The sequence below is a fragment of the Bos javanicus genome, chromosome 16 (assembly GCF_032452875.1).
Source record: "Bos javanicus breed banteng chromosome 16, ARS-OSU_banteng_1.0, whole genome shotgun sequence".
NCBI lineage: Eukaryota > Metazoa > Chordata > Mammalia > Artiodactyla > Bovidae > Bos > Bos javanicus.
This window is the reverse complement of record NC_083883.1, coordinates 71,788,490-71,794,489: the sequence shown is the minus strand read 5'-3', so window position 1 is coordinate 71,794,489 and position 6,000 is coordinate 71,788,490. Positions and strand designations below refer to the sequence as shown.

General features: G+C 48.8%; 1 long non-coding RNA gene across 2 annotated transcripts in view; it reads left to right on the top strand.

Annotated features, from left to right (window-relative positions):
- The first annotated feature begins 977 nt into the window (after positions 1 to 977).
- The window catches only part of LOC133228135 (uncharacterized), a 43,017-nt gene continuing 37,994 nt past the window's right edge, over positions 978 to 6,000 (top strand). Inside the window, exon 1 of one of the 2 annotated variants that reach the window (XR_009730086.1) lies at positions 978 to 2,392. This is a non-coding gene — a long non-coding RNA (uncharacterized LOC133228135). The remainder of the gene's footprint in view (positions 2,393 to 6,000) is intronic. The other variant, XR_009730085.1, reaches the window with a different exon arrangement.

The window sequence follows — 6,000 nt, the reverse complement described above, 5'->3', positions numbered from 1 at the left end:
CCTGACAAAGGTCTCTGGAAGGTTGCACAAGAGATGAACCACAGTGACTGCCCTGGGGCGGGGAAGTCCAAAGGGCAGAATTGGAAAGGAGACTTCTTGCAGTATGATGTTTGTAGTTTTTGAATTTTGAGTCATGTGAATGTTTAACCTATCTTAAAGCTTTTAATTTGAAATTTAAAAGAGGGAAAAAGGATGCTTCCCATCCTGAAGGAAGAGAAGGGACGGAAGGAAGAAATGGTACCCAGATTCTAGCCCTTTGGCAATAGATCTGGGTGAGGTCATGGGCCTCCAGCCAGGAGAAACTAACAGGTGAGTTTGGCCTTGACTTGCTAAACCACCCAGGACAGCTCCTCTTCCCTGGGGCTGAAGGGTCAGTGAGTCTCACCTGCCAAGAGGCCCTGCCACAGAAGGGCCTGGAAGACTGGTCTCTATCTCTTTGCCTGCTGTGATAACAAGGGAAACGGACAAGGAAACCCAGGCTGTGGCCTCATCAGTCATCGATAAACAAGAAACCAGTGGATTGGGAATGTGCAGCGGTGAGGAGGACACAAGGATTCCGGACACTGAGTCCTGGTCCTGCCTAGCCACCCACTGCCCCTGTGACCTTAGATAAACCATTTCCCTTTGGGGCCTAGCTCCATCTCTGTCAACAGGGGCTTGGACCAGACTGATGGAAATCCAACTGCCACCCCCCCAACCCCTTTGCCCGCTCCCACCTACTTTACCTATTGGGCATCCCTGCAAGACTTTACCGAGGCCCTGGGTTGAAAAAAACAACAGCAAACCAGTCCAAACGATAGCCAGTCTCGCTTAGATGGTCTCCAGGCCGAGGGGTTTCGTCACTCCATAGCTCTGAGGGTCAAACCACCTCCCCGGATACAATCCCTTCAGGTAGGGAGATCAAGGGAACATTCTTCAGTCACGGGCTGAGTAATGGGGATCCCCAGAGCTCTGGGTGATGGCTTTTCTGACAAAGCAGCATCGGGCAGGAAGTGGCTGCTGGGAGGGTGGTGTCAGTGCACATGGTGGACGGCTCCTCTGGAGCAGATCCAGGCAGATGCCTTAACAGCCCAAGAGCTGCAGCCTGCTGGTCGGTCCCTGGGGAGGTCCTGCTAGAGGCAGGGCACCTTCAGTGGAGGTTGTTCCCCCTGACCAAGGCATGTGGCTGCATCTTCCTGGCCCTCGTGGTCAGGAACAGCCAGCTCAGAGTCTGGCCAGCATCCTTAGAGAGGACTGGGTGTAGGGCCCACGGCTGCCCTCCAGGCTGGGAAGCCTCTCCTCTCCCTTCTCCCTCTGCCTCCCTGTCATAACTTTGTCCTAAGTTTTGCTCCAAAATTTTCCTCTTGAACACAGAAGCCAACTTGGAGGTGCTCCTGACTCCCAAACTTGAGATTGAGCAACAACAAAAATGATCACAATAGATTATAACTTATAGAATAAGAGGAAAAAATAGGAAATAATACGTCTGTAATGATACAGTAAATATTTGAGTAAACAAATAAGGGAAAAGGGAGAGCCTTCTTACAGAAAAAATTCTGACTGTTGAATATTCGAAGGCGTGAAGGAAATAGAAAACCACCCTTGGCAGACACCCACGGTCGTGATTGTTTTAAGCAAGACTCATCAGCGGAAACAAACATTTGCGGGTGAAAATAAGATGAGAAACAGGATGTTTACATCATCTCAAAGTAGTTCCCCATGAGATACCTATTAACTCAACGGGGAAAAGAATAACTTTACAGTGGAAAAACCTGCAGACCCCACCCGACTCGGGTGATCAGAATCAACAAGTAACAGCTTACTGGCCTCGTGTGCTGCCTGATAGGATGTGCTGAGAAGCGCACAGCATCACTTTTGTGGTGTTCTTGTCAAAATGCACAACCCGGGGCTTCCCTGGTGGCTCGGTGGTAAAGAATTTTGCCTGCTAATGCAGGAGATACGGGTTTGATCCCTGGTCTGGGAAGATCCCACGTGCCTCGCAGCAACTGAGCCCATGTGCCACAACTGCTGAGCCTGAATGCTGCCACTCCTGAAGTCTGTGAGCCCTAGGGCAGACAAGAGAAGCCACTGCAATGAGAAGCCCGCACATCGCAACTAGAGAGTGGACCCCACTCGCCACAACTAGAGAAAAGCCCGTGCAGCAAAAAGATCCAGCGCAACCAAAAATAAAAAATAAATAAATTTGGAAAAAAAATGCACAGCCTGAGGACACAGCAGACCAACTCCCATGGAGGCATACTCTACAAAACCGCTGGCTAGCACTCAAGAGCACGAAGGCCATGGCCGAGTAGGTGAAGGTGCTGTCCCAGCTGGAGAGACTAAGGAAACACGTGCTACAGTGATCCTGGATTGGCTCTGGACCAGATGGGGAACTTGATGAAATCTGAATGAGGTTTGTAGCTAATGCTAATTTCCTGGTTTGGATGACTGTACCGTTAATTTGTATAGTGTTAACATGTGTGGAAACTAGGTGAAGGGTATTTGGGGATTCTTTGTACTGTTTTGGCAATGTTTGTAGAAGTCTGAAGTTATTCTGAAAAAGTAAAACAGAAACTTTTTCCTGAAAAAGTAAAACAGAAACCTTTTCCTCCTTTGGCCGACTTCCCTGGTCACTCCTAACTGTGCATAGCCAGCTGCTGGATGTGGTGTATGCATACAATTTATTTATGTGTCTGCCTCCTTCAAACCCTGAGTTCTAGGAGGGGGTCCATGTCTCATTAATCTTTGCTTTGGTCTCATCTTATAAATCTTATTTGGGTGGGAGCTGACTGGCTATTCCTCATCAAGAAACTCCGTCTTCTATCCACTCCCACTGTAAAAAGCACCACGGTCTTTTCAGCTGCTTAGACACCAAAGTCCTAGGGGTTGTCTTCCATACGTCCCTTTTTCTCTCGCCCCAGGACTGGCAAGTCCTGTTAGAGTTCCCCAAAGTTCATCACAAACCAGAGCACTTCTCCCCTCTCCTCTGCCAGTGCTCTCAGCCAGGGGTTCTCATTTCTCCTCTGACCGTGAACCTCGCTCTCCTAACTGGTCTCCCCTTACCTGATCCTCAAGCTTATTTTCCACAGAGCAGCCGGAGGGATCTTTTAAAGGGAAAAGTCGGGTCTCACGTCACTCCATTGAGTGGTTTCCCGTTGCAGTTGGTGTAAAACCCCAATTTCCAGCACGTTCCATGAAGGTTCTATTCTCTCTGCCCTCGCTTGCCCTGCTCCAGCCACATGGGCCTTTCCATAGATATGCTGAGTTAGTTCCCGTGTCTGGGGTGTGGGTCTTCTGCCGATTTTTCTTCTCAACATTCAGGCTTCAGCCCAGTTGTTACCTCCTCAGATAGACCTAAACTGATCTGTTAGCTAAATTAATCCTTTTTGTGTGTTAAGCTTGTTGAAAGTGAAACTTAGTCACTCTGCTGCTGCTGCTGCTGCTAAGTCGCTTCAGTCATGTCCGACTCTGTGCGACCCCATAGACGGCAGCCCACCAGGCTACCCCATCCCTGGGATTCTCCAGGCAAGAACACTGGAGTGGGTTGCCATTTCCTTCTCCAATGCATGAAAGTGAAAAGTGAAAGTGAAGTCGCTCAGTCATGTCCGACTCTTAGCGACCCCATGGACTGCAGCCTACCAGGCTCCCCTGTCCATGGGATTTTCCAGGCAAGAGTTCTGGAGTGGGTTGCCATTGCCTTCTCTGTTAGTCACTCAGTCCTGTCCAACTCTGAGACCCCATGGACTGTAGCCCACCAGGCTCCTCTGTCCATGGGATTCTCCAGGCAAGAATACTGGAATGGGTTGCCATTTTCCTCCTCTAGGGGATCTTCCGGCCCCGGGGATCGAACCCAGGTCTCCAATTTCATTATCTTGTTTTATTGCAGGTGGTAATTATTGTACACTTTACCATCTGAGCCACCAGGGAAGCCCATTAGTTTGTTAGGGCTTCCATTACAAAGCACCACAGACCAGTGGCTTAAACAGCAGAGATTTACTGTCTCCTATTCTGGAGGCTAGAAGCTTCTAAGATCAAGGTGCTGGCAGAGTCGGTTCCTTCTGAGGGCTCTGGGGAGAACTTGCTCCATGCTTTCTCCGAGCTTCCAAAGGATGGACCATCTTTGGTGTTCTTGACTCTGAGCTCTCTTCCTCTTCACATGGCATGCTCCTGGTGTGCCTGTCTCCACATTTTCCCTTTTATAAGGATACCCGTCATATTGGACTAGAGCCCACCCTAATGATCTCTTTTTAACGCAATTACCTCCATTAAGACTCTACCTCCAAATAAGGTCATACTCTGGGCCTTAGGACTTCAACAGCTTTTGGGGGAACACAGCTCAACCCATAACCCTTCCCATTCCCTTGTTTTATTTTGGTTAGCCCCTTTATAACCATCTTAGTGATCTCATTTGTTCGTGGTCATTGTCCGTGTCCCTCCATTACAACATAAGCCACATGAGGGCAAGGATCTACCCCAGCTTTGGTGTTCGGTCCTTTTCCAGCCTTGCAGAGGGACACTAGCCCCTATTTCCATAACCATGTCACCCTGCTGAGCGGTTTCCCATTACAGCTACTATAAAACCTGTTTCCAGCATGTTCCATGAAGGTTCTGGATTCGTCCCTCGGCTTCTCCCAGATAAAAGGAACAGACTTACCCTCATTCCTTTTCATAAGCAACTGATGTGCTTGCTACACGTTCATCACTTAGCTCAAAGACCAGTCAAAGATCTGCAGCATCAATACCGAGATCAGCCACGAATCTCAAAGCCCCAGAAGTGCTCTCCCTCTGGCCAGTGCAGCTTAGCCTGAGGGCTGTGGGACTAGATGGCTTGGCTCCACCACTTAAGCTGAGACCTGGGTGATACATCACTTACTCACTCTTTACCTCAGTTTCTCCAACTGTAAAATGGAGAGAATTTTTTTTTTAAACTGTAGACAATTTTACGAGTATCTCCCTAGTAAGTTGTTGTATAAAATGAGATCCATACGTGATGAACAGAATGTTTGTCCACTAGGAAGTGCTTTATGCTAATCTAGGTCTCATCTTTTATATCTGGTCTGAGGTCTTAGGAAGTCCTGGTGGACAAAGGGACCAGAGCCCAGGAGGCCTCTGTGGTCAGCTGGGCACACAGAGGCTCCAGGTCACTGCTCAGTCTCCATCCCCATCTGCCCCCAAGATAGCAAGCCAGCATTGGGGAGACTTTGACCTTAAGATGCCAGGTGGGCCTTGGAGTTTCACTGGTAACTTCTGGCTGATTGAGGAGAAGAAAAAGGAGGATCTGAGTCCTCAGAGTCTTTCTGAGCACCCCATGTGAGGTATGTGCTTCCAGATGACTCAGCAGGCTCAGTTTCCTTGGAATCGGCCACTCTGGCTGGAAACTGATCGTGTGGTAACAGCCCCACTCAGCCACCCCCAGAAAAGCTGACCCACCACTCAACTGACTTCCTGATTTAGCCACTATATATAGCCATATGGGTAGACCTTTCTATATGTGTGCACTTAGAAACCAGCGAGCCTAAAAATACCCCTGCCCCATAGCTCATTTCTTTGTTTTCTGTAGGTTCCTTGTTCTAATTTTACCAAAGCTCAGGAGACTGGAAATTGCTGTCAGAATGGAGTGACCTCCGTGGGTGGCAGGAGGGCCAGAGGACAGGCTCTGTTTGAGAGCTGAGGGTATCCATTCCCAGCCCAGCTCTAAAGCCAGTGTGCTGTGATGCTTGGAATATCCGCCTCCTTGCTAGAGCTCAGTGTCCTTCAACTGAAGGAAGACCTGAACTTGACGGTCTAAGGTGTTTTCTTGCCCTTCCTTTCATTGGCTGAGTGCAAAAGCTGACACCGACACATCAGAACAATTGATTCCTGTTCATTCACTCAGTTGACAAGTATTTGTTGAGCACTTAACTGTGTGTCTGGTAAAAATCTCTAACCTTAGGGACTTAAATTCCCATTCGTTCTCAGTCATGCTCAGTCTCCTCTGACTCTTTAAGATCCCCTGGACTATAGTCCTCCAGGCTCCTCTGT